The following is a 13,727-nucleotide window of genomic DNA, read 5'->3' as shown; positions in this document are numbered from 1 at the left end:
GGGCAGTGTGCTTATGACCGGCTCCAGTTTATCAGCAGAGGTCTCACTCCGAATCAGTCGAGCGGCAATATATTTCCATCGGTTGCATAACGCTGTGCGGAAGCTACCTGGTCTGTCGCTTCGCACGAAGATTCAGGTCTTCTGGGCCACAGTCATGTCCTCCTTTTCTCTACGCTTGTGAAACGTGGACCCCCCTAATGGAACATCTTCGCTGGTTAGAAACATTTAGGCTGGCCTGCCTACGATCCTTCCTGGGTTTAACCAGGCTGGATTGTGTGAGCTCACAAATCCTTGGAAGATCTGGACAAAATCCCTTTGGTGCGCTCCTCCGGCAGGCAAGGCTGCGTTGTCTGGGTCATGTAGCACGCATGCCCAGCCACGGAATGCCTAAACAGCTTTTGTTCGGCCGGATCGAGGGGGCTAAACGGGCACGGCACGGGCTAGAGAAGAGATGGAGTGATGTGGTACTGGAGGACGTGGAGCTGAGTGGACTTGCCGATGACTGGTACCAGCGGTGTCAAGATCGACCTCTGTGGAGGAGGCTCGTGAAGGACGCTTCTGGGCAGTTGCAGGCAGTCGCCCTCCAACAACAACGGAGGGTGGAGGAATGAAGCTCACAACAACGAGCGGAGCGCCGGGTGGCTAAAGCACAGCAAGTTGGCACAGTAGGGGTCACAGGTGGTGGATCGGCCACTCATCTCAGTCAGTCGACCTGTGCCATCTGGGTCTGCCCCGTGACCTCCTGCCAGTGGGCGTTCGACACTTCACGTGGCCTCAACGTGCACATAGCCTGGCACAAGCGTCGTGGTGATGTCACCGCCACTTAGTGGCGAATGGTGGTTGTTGTTGTTGAGTCGGGTGTGAGGGTGAGAGTGTGAGTGCAATCTTCAACGTTACCCAGCCTCTCCATATCTAACGTTGACTTCACTGCGGTGAACAATTTATGTGCCACGGCCATATTGATGGCACTTGATGTCATGCGGTGAGAGGACATCGGCGACTAGAGAGACTTGCGTCGAAACTAGGAAGGGCCCAAGGATGCACCCCTGTTGTCCGCCAAATCTGTACGGCATAGGCCAGGGGTCGGCAACCTACGGCTCCGGAGCCGCATGCGGCTCTTTACAGGCTGCTTCTTGACGATGAGTACGTATGTACTCAGATGCATTGCGGCTCTTGAAATACTGAATTTTGTACCGAATTGGAAAGAAATGGCTCTTCTTGTTATTTTGGTTGCCGACCCCTGGCATAGGCGATGACTGTCCCACACACCCAGCTTGATGTACTGTGGTCGACCACGGAGGTATGACTCAATGCACACCGAACCTTGACCTTAGACACTCGATGAACATCTCACGGTGGATGGTGTCGAAGGTGGCTGAGAGATCTGTGGTGCACCGATCATCCACGATCTTGTTGTGGAGGTTGAAATTTACCCATGGCAGCGACGTAGGTGGAGTAACCTCTTCGGATGAAGGCACTCTCTGACCTTTAAAATAGTACTCAGCTTTGAGATCGGGAGATAGTTTTGCTGGGCCACTTTGGTTCAGGCCAAATTTCGGTGGCGGCGTTACCTGTAACATTTCGAATCGGTCTGAAACACGGCCCTCGCTGAACAAAAGATTTTGCTAGGTGGACAATTGGCGGCGCAAGCAGCGTCCGAGCATGATTTGAGAATGGAGGGGTGGATGTGGTCGAGTGGCGATGTTTGATTTGGCAGCCGTGCGGTGAACATCGACACCTCTGCCACCGACGCTGGTGCCAGCTTCTCGAGTTTTACATCGGTTCCATGTTGGTCAAAACGCAGATGTCAGACCGGGAAAATGCGTTTCCTTAAAGTTAGAAACTGTCGTCTTGATCGTCACTATTTTATTGACGGAGGACGTCAAGTTTCAAGTTTAATTTCAAGTTTCATTTATTAGGTATAGCCCTGTGAGCCATGGGGCTCTTAAGTCAGGTGCAACCGCAACAAACAAAATATGAACACAGAACATCTTAAAGTGACGACACGTAACAGAAACATCCTGGAATAAACCAGCAAATATTAAATAAAAAAACGTATAAAAAACCTGTGTGCAAAAATCCCAATATGGTGCAAGTCAACAATAACAACCATGAGACAATTTAGATTAACCATATGTTTTCGAATGCCCAAAATAAATCTATAAAAACAATGTAACAACAGCAATCATAGGAACTGTGATTCAACTGTACATCGCAAGTCCTGTGCACAGAGCGGGTTGACTCGTTGATGGGTGGTTGGAGTGCAGCAAACGCTTCGCGATGCGCCGCAGATCACACGTGGGTCGCGAGCCAACTGGTTGGCGCGCAGGGCATCGAACGGTCTGTGAGGCTCAATAATGAGTCGGCTGGCAGATCTCCAGTCGGCTCTGTAAGCGAGTCGGACATTCTCGGAACCGGCTTTCTTCTAAAGAAGCTGCAGCCTCCCCCGGGTCTGCTTCGCAGCGATCGCCTTCGGTGATAGATGGGCCCGAGGTTCATCAAGAACAGCGGTGATGTCATTTTCAAATAGAACTGCAAATTAATCGACCGTCGATGCAGTATTTTTAGACACGTCGACGCAGACCGGAATTCTGAGGGAGAGCATCGTGGTCCAGCCCAAGGCCGTAGCCATGGAGTCAACATTTGGAGGGACCAAATCTTCCAGGGGGTTTGAGGTCCCCCCCCCCCCCAGAAAAAAATCTAAATTTGAAAACGAATTTCCTGCCTAAAATATTTTAAAAAATTCACTAACACATGGGATGGACTTTTTATTAATTTTTTACAATAATGTCTAATAGTGTATTGTATTACATTGCTCTGTGCTTTTTTTTTTACCTTTTCTTGTTTCATTGTGTAATAAAGCTCGTTGAGGCGACTTCTAGAAATCGTCTTTTATTCAACTTATCTTACAGTTGCTCCACGCTACTGCTAGGTAGCGTGAAGGGACAGATATAGAGAGAAAGAAGCACTGCCACGTGGCAACTCGGAGCCCCACTCCCGCGTGGCCTACGCCCTCTGTTAGTTCCCGTTCTGACCACGTGTCGTTCGTCTCCACCCCTATTTAATACCTGGGTCACGTGGTACGTTTCCGCCAATCCTCGTTAGCCTGCATGGAATGTTCCAAGCTACCTCGTCATCTCCCGGGACCACGCCCCTGACTCATCTCCCCATTGGCTGTGGCCAAGGCCAGCAGAACCAATCCTCATAGCTGTCATCTTTCCATCACGTCAGGGCCACGCCCCCAGGCTTCCCCCCATTGGCTGTAAACCAGGACCGGCAGAGCCAATCCCCATAACGAGTTGTGATACGTCAGTGAGCCGGATATATCCTCATATTACATCACCCCCCCCCCCCCCCGGTGTAAAAAGTCAGTCGTCTCGGCTGGGAAAAGGGTGACAAGCCGAATCCAATTTAGAGAATATTAGGGTGTCTAAGACGCATTAACAAGGTAAGGGGGGAAGCAGGCGTCTACGCGCCGAGGAATTAAAACTTTAACAACGGACATACATTAGGGCGCCCCTGTAGCACAGTAACAACAGGTTATTCAAAACATCAACAACAGACATACATTAGGGCGCCCCTGTAACGCAGTAACAACAGGGTAACAGACCGCAAGGCAATCATAACTAACAAAACGTAAGAGATTTCGACCGCGAACGCGACGCAGGACCCTCTCCGTTTTTCGCGCATGGTCGCCTCGCCACCCGATCTGCAAGAGGTGGTTGCCGTGGAGAAAAAGAAGAATGTTCCGTTTCGGTTGTATCCGGGATAGGTCCCGTTGGAGGAGGGACGTCCGGGGTCTCGCTGTCCCTCAAAACCTGTTCATCTGCGGGGGGTACAACACAGCCCCGCTGGGGATCAATGGGCGAGGCCAGTGGCACATTCGGCACGCCAGACCCCGGCAGGTCAACAAGTGGAGATGAGGGCCCAGCACGCGGTCCAACGTAGGGTTTGAGTCGCGACGAATGGACATACCAACGATGTTTGCCGTACTGAATGTGAACACTCTGGGGGTTCCGAATGTCCACCAGCCTCACAGGCCCCCGCCAAGGCCTGTGCAGTTTAGGGGACGTTCCCACTGGTACCTGAGGGCAATGGAGCCATGCCAGATCGCCCACCGACCAAGGCATGTCAGTTCGTGATCGACGCGCATACATCTCGTTCCTTGCCTGCGTACGGGCCGTCGCACATCTGGTGGCCTCTCGCGCCTCTGTAACCCGTTTAAGCGAGTCCCGTACGTGATCAGGCAAGGAAGGGGACGGTTGTTTACCCGACGTACCCAGTTGCACATCAATCGGGGGTACATTCTCACGGCCATACATCAGGAAAAATGGCGAATATCCTGTGGACACGTGCGGAACCATGTGGTATGCCGCCAGGACGCCCGGTATGTGCAAGTCCCAATCGGTCTGTTTTTCACTTACTGTGTGACAAAGCATGGCCGAAAGGGTGCAGTTAAACCGTTCCACCATGCCAGCCTTTGCGGATGGTAAGGGGAAGTGCGGTTTTCTTTGTGCCCAGCGCAGTGTATACATCCTTGAGCAATTTTGAGGAGAAGTTACGTCCCTGATCCGTGAGCAGCCCTTCGGGTGCTCCTTTATCCATGACGTAACCATTCAAGAAAGCCTCGGTGATGGACGCGGCCGTTTGGTCAGGCAGAGGCCAGGCCATAGGCCATCGAGAAAAATATTCGACCCTGACCAAAAGGTATTTGTTTCCCCTAGCCAATGGAGGGAACGGGCCCAGGATGTCCAGTGCAACTAGTTCATTGATACGAGATACTTCAATCGAACGTAGTGGCGGAACATAATGTTGCCGAGGCGGTTTCCTCTTTGCACAATCATGGCATGACCGGACAAAGTGAGTGACATCTGCCGTCATGCCGAACCAAAAGAAATCCTGCTTCATCGCGGCCAACGTTTTCTGCATGCCGAGGTGGATCAATTTGTCAGCGTGCAGAGCGCGGAACAGGTCGTGGCGAAGGGATGTCGGCACGACCAGGCGTGAACGGTCAGACAATCCATCCGTACACATCAATAGTACCGCCTGGCCCCGGAACCACTGCAATTTCTATCCTGCCAAATGAGCTCTCGGTTTCCCGATAAGTTTGCGCAGCGGAGCCAGAGAGGCATCGGCCTCCTGCTCACGTAGCCACACCGAGTGCAGCAAACGCAGTGTATCGTCGGCGCCAACGGGTACATCCTGGCCTTCATCGTTCGACATTGCCCCCATAACCGGACAGGTCGAGGTAGGCAGCGCTGCACAGCGGTGCGTACCTGTCAAACAGGCGCAGGGAGGTGTCGGGGGCAACCTGGAGAGAGCGTCCGCATTGGCATTGCGAGTACCCTTGCGGTACGTGATATCGAAGGAAAATTCCTGTAACAATTCCAACCACCGAGTTAATTGGCCCGATGGTTGGTCTAATTTCAAGGAATATTGCAAGGCCGCGTGGTCAGTGCGCATGAGGAATTTCCTTCCATACAGGTACGGCCGGTACCGGCGAACAAAATGTACGATCGCTAACTGTTCCGGTCGCGTCACGCAATATAGCGTTTTAGCAAGGGACAGAACTCTGCTGCCGTATGCCACCACTCGCTCGACTCCGTCTTTCCGTTGTGACAAAACGGCTCCTATGCCGATATCACTAGCGTCCGTGTCAAGGATGAACGGCTGGGAAAAGTCTGGGTAGTCGAGCGTAGGCGCCGTGGCGAGGTGATCCCAAAGAGATTGAAAAGAGCGTTCCTCTTCCGGGCTCCATTTAAATCTCTGATTTTTCCCCGTCAGAACATGCAGTGGCTTAGCCAGTGTCGCGAAGTTATTAACAAAACGGCGATAGTAGGATGCGAACCCAATAAACCGCCGTACGTCGCCCACCGAAGTGGGCGTGGGCCACTCTCGGACACACTCCGTTTTCTGAGGGTCCCTGTACACGCCGTCCGAACTGACGATGTGACCCAAGTATCGGAAGGACCGTTGCAAAAGGTGGCATTTCTTTGGTTTAAATTTGAGGTCAGCCGAGCGCATCCTCTGAAAGACAGTCTCCAGGCGTTGGAGGTGTTTCTCGAACGTGCGGCTGAATACGATGATATCGTCCAAATATATGAGGCATGTTTCCCACTGCAACCCCGCTAGCACCAGTTCCATCAGGCGTTGGAACGTCGCCGGTGCCGCATTCAAGCAATTAGGTGAAAGGAATAAACTCAAAGAGGCCTTGTGTCATGCGGAACTCCGTTTTTGGTTTTGACGCATCATCGAGGGGAAGCTGCCAAAACCCTGACGACAGGTCGAGGGTGGAGAAAAAATTTGCCCCTGACAAAGCGTCCAATGAGTCGTCCATCCGTGGCAAGGGGTATGCGTCTGCCACGGATATCTTATTCAATCGGCGAAAATCCACACAAAACCTCGTCCCACCATCTTTTTTCTTAACCAGCACCACCGGCGCGCCCCAAGGACTGTTGGACGGCGTAATAATATCAGCCGCCAACATATCGTCCACCGCGCCGTGCACGTATTCCCTTTCAGCAGGGCTCATGCGATGCGGGTGCATACAAATCGGTCCCTCCGCACCGGTATCAATATGGTGCAACAAGAGCGAGGTATGGCCAAGATCCAAATCGTTTTTACTGAAAACGTCAGCGTACTCTAACAGTAATGAATGCAAAGCGCTCCTTTGCGTGGTCGACAAAGACGTATTCTCCCCGCACAAATCCGCGATCCATCGATCCTGTGAATGATCGCATCGAGGTCTCTCAGCGGTTATTTTAGTGAGTGGTTTACCCTCAAAGCTGGCGAAATCGGTAGTGGCGTGAGCCAATACCGATCCAGCCGGAACAACGACCCGGTCCGGGCCCCCGTTCAACACTTGTATGAACGGGGCCTGACCCGGCCAAACGATAGTTTGAGCCGCTACTAGGGAAAAAGATTTAGCCACCGAATTCGACGGGGATAACAGCACACCCGTCGCACCGTCCGGAGCATCCAAAGGTTTTCGGTAACGCAGTGGAATAAGCATTTGCGAGCCCGATGGCACCTCTACCGTGGCAGCAACAATCGCGTTAACTGCATTTCCCGTGGGCGGACGGCCCAGCAGGGAAGGCAGGAACGACATCCTATGGCCCCCTGGCATTTCTAAACAACCTTGATCGACAAGTATCTTAACAGTCATGCGGCGCAAGAAATCAGTGCCTAATAGGCATGGAACGGCCAGTGAGCGAGAAATCAACACTGGTCCCTATGCGGTAACATTCCCGATAGCAATGCGCACATCAACTTGTCCGAAAATACCCATGCTACCCCCATTAGCAGCAACACACGCGTCATTAACCGGTCGGATCCGTGACGTGGGAATAGACAGAAGATGAAAAATTACATCGGAAATGATGGTGGCAGACGCGCCTGTGTCCACCAAAATACGGACATCGATCCCATCGATGGTACCTCGTACCGTCGATGAGCCCGATGCGGCAGCTACCACCCTACGGGCCAATTTTTTCCATTGCGTCGTAGAGTGTGGCATCGACACAGGTGTAGAAGAATTTCCGTCCGGAGCGCAAACATGTGTGCGAGTGGATGGGTGATGTGACAAGACCTGCCGGGTGTCCGATTTGTGCCGACTCGCCCGAGGGTGTCGTGGCTCCGCGCCCGGTGGAGGAGATGGAAGCCGACCCGACGGGAGCTGAGAAGGCAGAGGTCGGCAGCGGCAATCCCGGGCGAAATGGCCCCGTCGGCCACACTTGAAGCACGTGGCCGTCGTCGCCCGGCGGTCGCTTGTCCCGGCCCCTGCACGTGGTCGACCCGTATCATCACGCTGGTCGCGCAGCCGGCGTCTCGGGACCCAGCTCGGAACAGCAGCCATCACCTCGTCGTCGTCGCCAGAGTCATCGGAGCAGTGGACGACCCGTCGTGGAGACCACCCCAACGGTGGACCATCTATTTGGGGATTCCCAGTCCACGCCGCCATCTGATCCCATCGCTTCAGATTGAACTTAGCGTCCAAGCAGCGCGCCACCCATCGCGACGTGATCGGTTCGTGGCCGCATACCGGCAGCGAGATGTTCAGTTCCTGGGGAGATCAGCCGTCGAGTTGGGGTAGGCGGCCATGGCCAAAACTAACAGCACCCCTCGGTAGGCCACGGGCGATTTCTCTGATCCTCGACGACGTAACATAAATTGTCTGGTAGCCGCCGTCGGCGGGTCGTAAAACTCCGCCATTTCTGCGAAAGCATCACGGAGCGTCTTCTTCTTGGCAGCCGGGATAGATCGGAAGACCGCCAGGGAGACATCATCCAGCAGCGTGGGCAGCGCCTCCAGTGCCTCCGCCTCCGTCCATCGAATGGATCTAAAGGCCGACTCGAAGCGCCACGTGAAGGCACTCCAAATCGCCCCCGGCAATAAATTCCTTCATTTGAGGAAGGCGATGTCCGCGGTGAATGTTCGACGCCTCGAGCGTCTCCATTCCCGCTTCCCGCGTTCTCCGCGGCTCCATCAAAATGACAGCCCCGCCCAAGATGGCGTCCGGCGGCCGCCTTGCAGCAGCCCCTCCTAATATGACGTCCGGCGGCTCCGTCGCAGCCGGCCCGCCCAAGATGGAGGCCTCTCCCCACGTGGCAGGAGCAATGGCGGACATCGATTCCCGCTGAAAATCCGGGTCATCGGCACTCGGCTGAAACCCACGCGGCCGACCAAGGGCCGCTGAAGATGCGACCGCCGTCACCAGATTCAGCAAAATCGCATGGAGCGACTCGATCTGCTCTGCCATTAGCCGCCATCCCTCATCTGCAGTTGAGGGCGTCGCTTCTCCAGCCTGTCGGCGATGAGCGGCGTCGAGGAGAGCAGCAGCCGGAGGCAGAGGACCCGCAGCTCCCGGCAGTTCGTCCTCGTCCTCTTTAACTTCTTCCTCCGACGGAGGGTCCGGTGGGTTCTTCTTGCTGAGGTGCTTGGACATCTTGAAGGATCGTCCAAACGGTCTCAGAAGATACGTATGCCACCAATGTAATAAAGCTCGTTGAGGCGACTTCTGGAATTCGTCTTTTATTCAACTTATCTTACAGTTACTCCACGCTATTGCTAGGCAGCGTGAAGGGACAGATATAGAGAGAGAGACGCACTGCCACGTGGCAACTCGGAGCCCCGCTCCCGCGTGGCCTTCCCCCTCTGTTCGTTCCCGTTCTGACCATGTTTCATTCGTCTCCACCCCTATTTAATACCTGGGTCATGTGGTACGTTTCCGCCAATCCTCGTTAGCCTGCATGGAATGTTCCAGGCTCCCTCGTCATCTCCCGGGACCACGCCCCTGACTCATCTCCCCATTGGCTGTGGCCAAGGCCAGCAGAACCAATCCTCATAGCTGTCATCTTTCCATCATGTCAGGGCCACGCCCCCAGGCTTCCCCCCATTGGCTGTAAACCAGGACCGGCAGAGCCAATCCCCATGATGAGTTGTGATACGTCAGTGAGCCGGATATATCCTCATATTACAATTGTATGTGTAATATGAGAATATATCCGGCTCACTGACGTATCACAACGCTCGAGGCGTCGGCCATTCACCGCGGACATCATCTTCCTCAAATTAAGGAATTTATCTCCGGGGGCGATTGGAGTGCCTTCACGTGGCGCTTAGATTCGGCCTTTAGATCCGTTCGATGGACGGAGGCGGAGGCACTGGAGGCGCTGCCCACGCTGCTGGATGATGTCTTCCTGGCGGTCTTCCGATCCATCTCGGCGACCAAGAAGACGACGCTTCGTGATGCTTTCACAGAGATGGCGGAGTTTTACGACCCGCCGACGGCGGCTACCAGAAAATTTATGTCACGTCTTCGAGGATTAGAGGAATCGCCCTTGGCCAACCGGGGGGCGCTGTTAGCATTGGCCATGACCGCCTACCCCAACTCGACGGCTGATCTCCTGGATCCTCTCATCCTTTCCCGAATGCTTGAGCTATCCCAGGAACTGAACATCTCGCTGCCGGTATGCGACCACAAACCGCTCACGTCGCGATGGGTGGCGCGCTGCTTGGACGCTAAATTCAATCTGAAGCGCTGGGATCAGATGGCGGCATGGATGGGGAACCCCCAAATAGACGGTCCACCGTTGGGGTGGTCTTCACGGCGGGTCGTCCAGTGCTCTGATGACTCTGGCAATGACGAGCTGATGGCTGCTGTTCCGCGCTGGGTCCCGAGACGCCGGCTGCGCGACCAGCGTGATGATACGGGTCGACCACGTGCAGGGGCCGGGACAAGCGACCGCCGGGCGACGACGGCCACATGCTTCAAGTGTGGCCGACGGGGCCATTTCGCCCGGGATTGCCGCTGCCGACTTCTGCCTTCTCCGCTTCCGTCGAGTGGACTTCCATCTCCTCCACCGGGCGCGGATCCACGACACCCTCGGCCGAGTTGGCACCCGGCAGGTCTTGTCACGTCACCCATCCACTCGCACGCATATTTGCGCTCCGGACGGAAATTGTTGTACACCTGTATCGATGCCACACTCTACGACACAATGGAAAAAATTGGCCCGTAGGGTGGTAGCTGCCGCGTCGGGCTCATCGACGGTACGAGGTACCATCGAGGTACCATCGATGAGATCGATGTCCGTATTTTGGTGGACACAGGCGCGTCTGCCACCATAATTTCCGATGTAATTTTTCATCTCCTGTCTATTCCCACATCACGGATCCGACCGGTTAATGACGCGTGTGTTGCTGCTAATGGGGGTAGCATGGGTATTTTCGGGCAAGTTGATGTGCGCATTGCTATCGGGAATGTTACCGCGGAGGGACCAGTGTTGATTTCTCGCTCACTGGCCGTCCCATGCCTATTAGGCACCGATTTCTTGTGCCGCATGCCAGTTAAGATACTGTCGACCAAGGTTGCTTAGAAATGCCAGGGGGCCGTAGGATGTCGTTCCTGCCTTCCCTGCTGAGCCGTTCGCCCCCGGGTAACGCAGTTAACGCCATTGTTGCTGCCACGGTAGAGGTGCCGTCGGGCTCTCAGATGCTTATTTTGCTGCGTTACCGGAAACCTTTGGATGCTGCAGACGGTGCGACGGGTGTGCTGTTATCCACGTCGAATTCGGTGGCTAAATCTTTTTCCCTGCTCGCGGCTCAAACTATTGTTCGGCCGGGTCAGGCCCCGTTCATACAAGTGTTGAATGGGGGCCCGAACCGGGTCGTCGTTCCGGCTGGATCGGTATTGGCTCACGCCACTACCGATTTCACCAGCTTTGAGGGTAAACCACCCACTAAAATAGCCGCTGATGAACCTCGTTACGGTCGTTCACAGGATCGATGGATCGCGGATTTGTGCGGGGAAAATACATCTTTGTCGACCACGTTAAGGTACGCTTTGCATTCATTGTTGTTACAGTACGCTGACGTTTTCAGTAAAAACGATTTGGATCTCGGCCATACCTCGTTCTTGTCGCACCATATTGACACCGGTGCGGCGGGGCCGATTTGTATGCACCCGCATCGCATGAGCCCTGCTGAAAGGAACACGTGTGCGGCGCGGTGGACGACATGTTGGCGGCCGATATAATTTCGCCGTCCAACAGTCCTTGGGGCACGCCGGTGGTGCTGGTTAAGAAAAAGGATGGTGGAACAAGGTTTTGTGTAGATTTCCGCAGATTGAATAAGATATCCATGGCAGACGCATACCCCTTGCCACGGATGGACGACTCGTTGGACGCTTTGTCAGGGGAAATTTTTTTCTCCACCCTCGACCTGTCGTCAGGGTCTTGGCAACTTCCCCTCGATGATGCGTCCAAACCTAAAACGGCGTTCCGCACACCACAAGGCCTCTTTGAGTTTAAGCGTTTACCTATGGGCTTGAATGCGGCACCGGCGACGTTCCAACGTTTGATGGAACTGGTGCTAGCGGGGCTGCAGTGGGAAACATGCCTCATATATTTGGATGATACCATCGTATTCAGCCGCACGTTCGAGGAACACCTCCAACGCCTGGAAACTGTCTTTCAGAGGATGCGCTCGGCTGACCTGAAATTTAAACTGAAAAAGTGCCACCTTTTGCAACGGTCCGTCCAATACTTGGGTCACATCGTCAGCTCGGACGGTGTGTCCACGGACCCTGAGAAAACGGCGTGTGTCCGAGAGTGGCCCACGCCCACTTCGGTGGGCGACGTACGGCGGTTTATTGGGTTCGCATCCTACTATCGCCGTTTTGTTAATAACTTCGTGACACTAGCTAAGCCACTGCATGTTCTGACGGGGAAAAATCAGTGATTTAAATTGGGCCCGGAAGAGGAGCGCTATTTTCAATCTCTTCGGGATCACCTCGGACTTTTCTCAGCCATTCATCCTTGACACGGATGCTAGCGATATCGGCATAGGAGCCGTTTTGTCGCAACAGAAAGACGGGGTCGAGCGAGTGGTGGCATACGGCAGCAGGGATCTGTCCCCTGCAGAAACGCGATATTGCGTGACGCGACGGGAACTGTTAGCAATACTACATTTTGTTCGCCAGTACCGGCCGTACCTGTATGGAAGAAAATTCCTCGTGCGCACTGACCACGCAGCCTTGCAATATTCGTTGAAATTGGAACAACCATCGGGTCAATTGGCTCGGTGGTTGGAATCATTACAGGAATTTTCCTTCGAGATCACGTACCGGAAGGTTACTCGCCATGGCAACACGGACGCTCTCTCCAGGTTGCCCCCGACTCCTCCCTGCGCCTGTCTGACGGGTACGCACCGCTGTGCAGCGCTGCCTACCTCGCCCTGTCCGGTTATGGGGGCGATGTTAAACGATGAAGGCCAGGATGTACCCGTTGGCGCCGACGATACACTGCATTTGCCGCACTCGGTGTGGCTACGCGAGCAGGAGGCCGATGCCTCTCTGGCTCCGCTGCGGAAACTGATCAGGAAACCGAGATCTCATTTGGCGGGATGGAAATGGCAGATGTTCCAGGGTCAGGCGGGACTATTGATGTGTACTGATGGATTGTCTGACCGTTCACGCCTGGTCGTGCCGACATCCCTTCGCCACGACCTGCTCCGCACTCTGCACGCTGACAAATTGATGCACCTCGGCGTGCAGAAAACGTTGGCCGCGATGCAGCAGGATTTCTTTTGGCCCAGCATGACGGCAGAAGTCACTGACTTTGTCCGGTCATGCCATGATTGTGCGAAGAGGAAACCGCCTCGGCAACATTATGTTCCGCCACTACGTTCGATTGAGGTATCCCGTATCAATGAACTAGTTGCTCTGGACATCCTGGGCCTGTTCCCTCTATCAGCTAGGGGTAACAAATACCTTTTAGTCAGGGTCGAATATTTTTCTCGATGGCCTATGGCCTGGCCTCTGCTTGACCAAACGGCCGCGTCCATCACCGAGGCTTTCTTGAATCGTTACGTCATGGATAAAGAGCAGCCGAAAGGCTGCTCACAGATCAGGGACGTAACTTCTCCTCTAAATTGCTCAAGGATGTTTGCACTGCGCTGGGCACAAAGAAAATCCGCACTTTCCCTTACCATCCACAAACGGATGGCATGGTGGAACGGTTTAACCGCACCCTTTTGGCCATGCCTTGTCACACGGTAAGTGAAAAACAAACCGATTGGGACTTGCACATACCGGGCGTCCTGGCGGCATACCGCATGGTTCCGCACGCGTCCACAGGATATTCGCCATTTTTCCTGATGCATGGCCGTGAGAATGTACCCCCGATTGATGTGCAACTGGGTACGGCGGGTAAACAACCGTCCCCTTC

The sequence above is a fragment of the Lethenteron reissneri genome, chromosome 2, assembly GCF_015708825.2.
Source record: "Lethenteron reissneri isolate LAM-NWPU_2019-01 chromosome 2, ASM1570882v1, whole genome shotgun sequence".
Lineage (NCBI taxonomy): Eukaryota > Metazoa > Chordata > Hyperoartia > Petromyzontiformes > Petromyzontidae > Lethenteron > Lethenteron reissneri.
Note: the sequence above shows the minus strand (reverse complement) of the source record.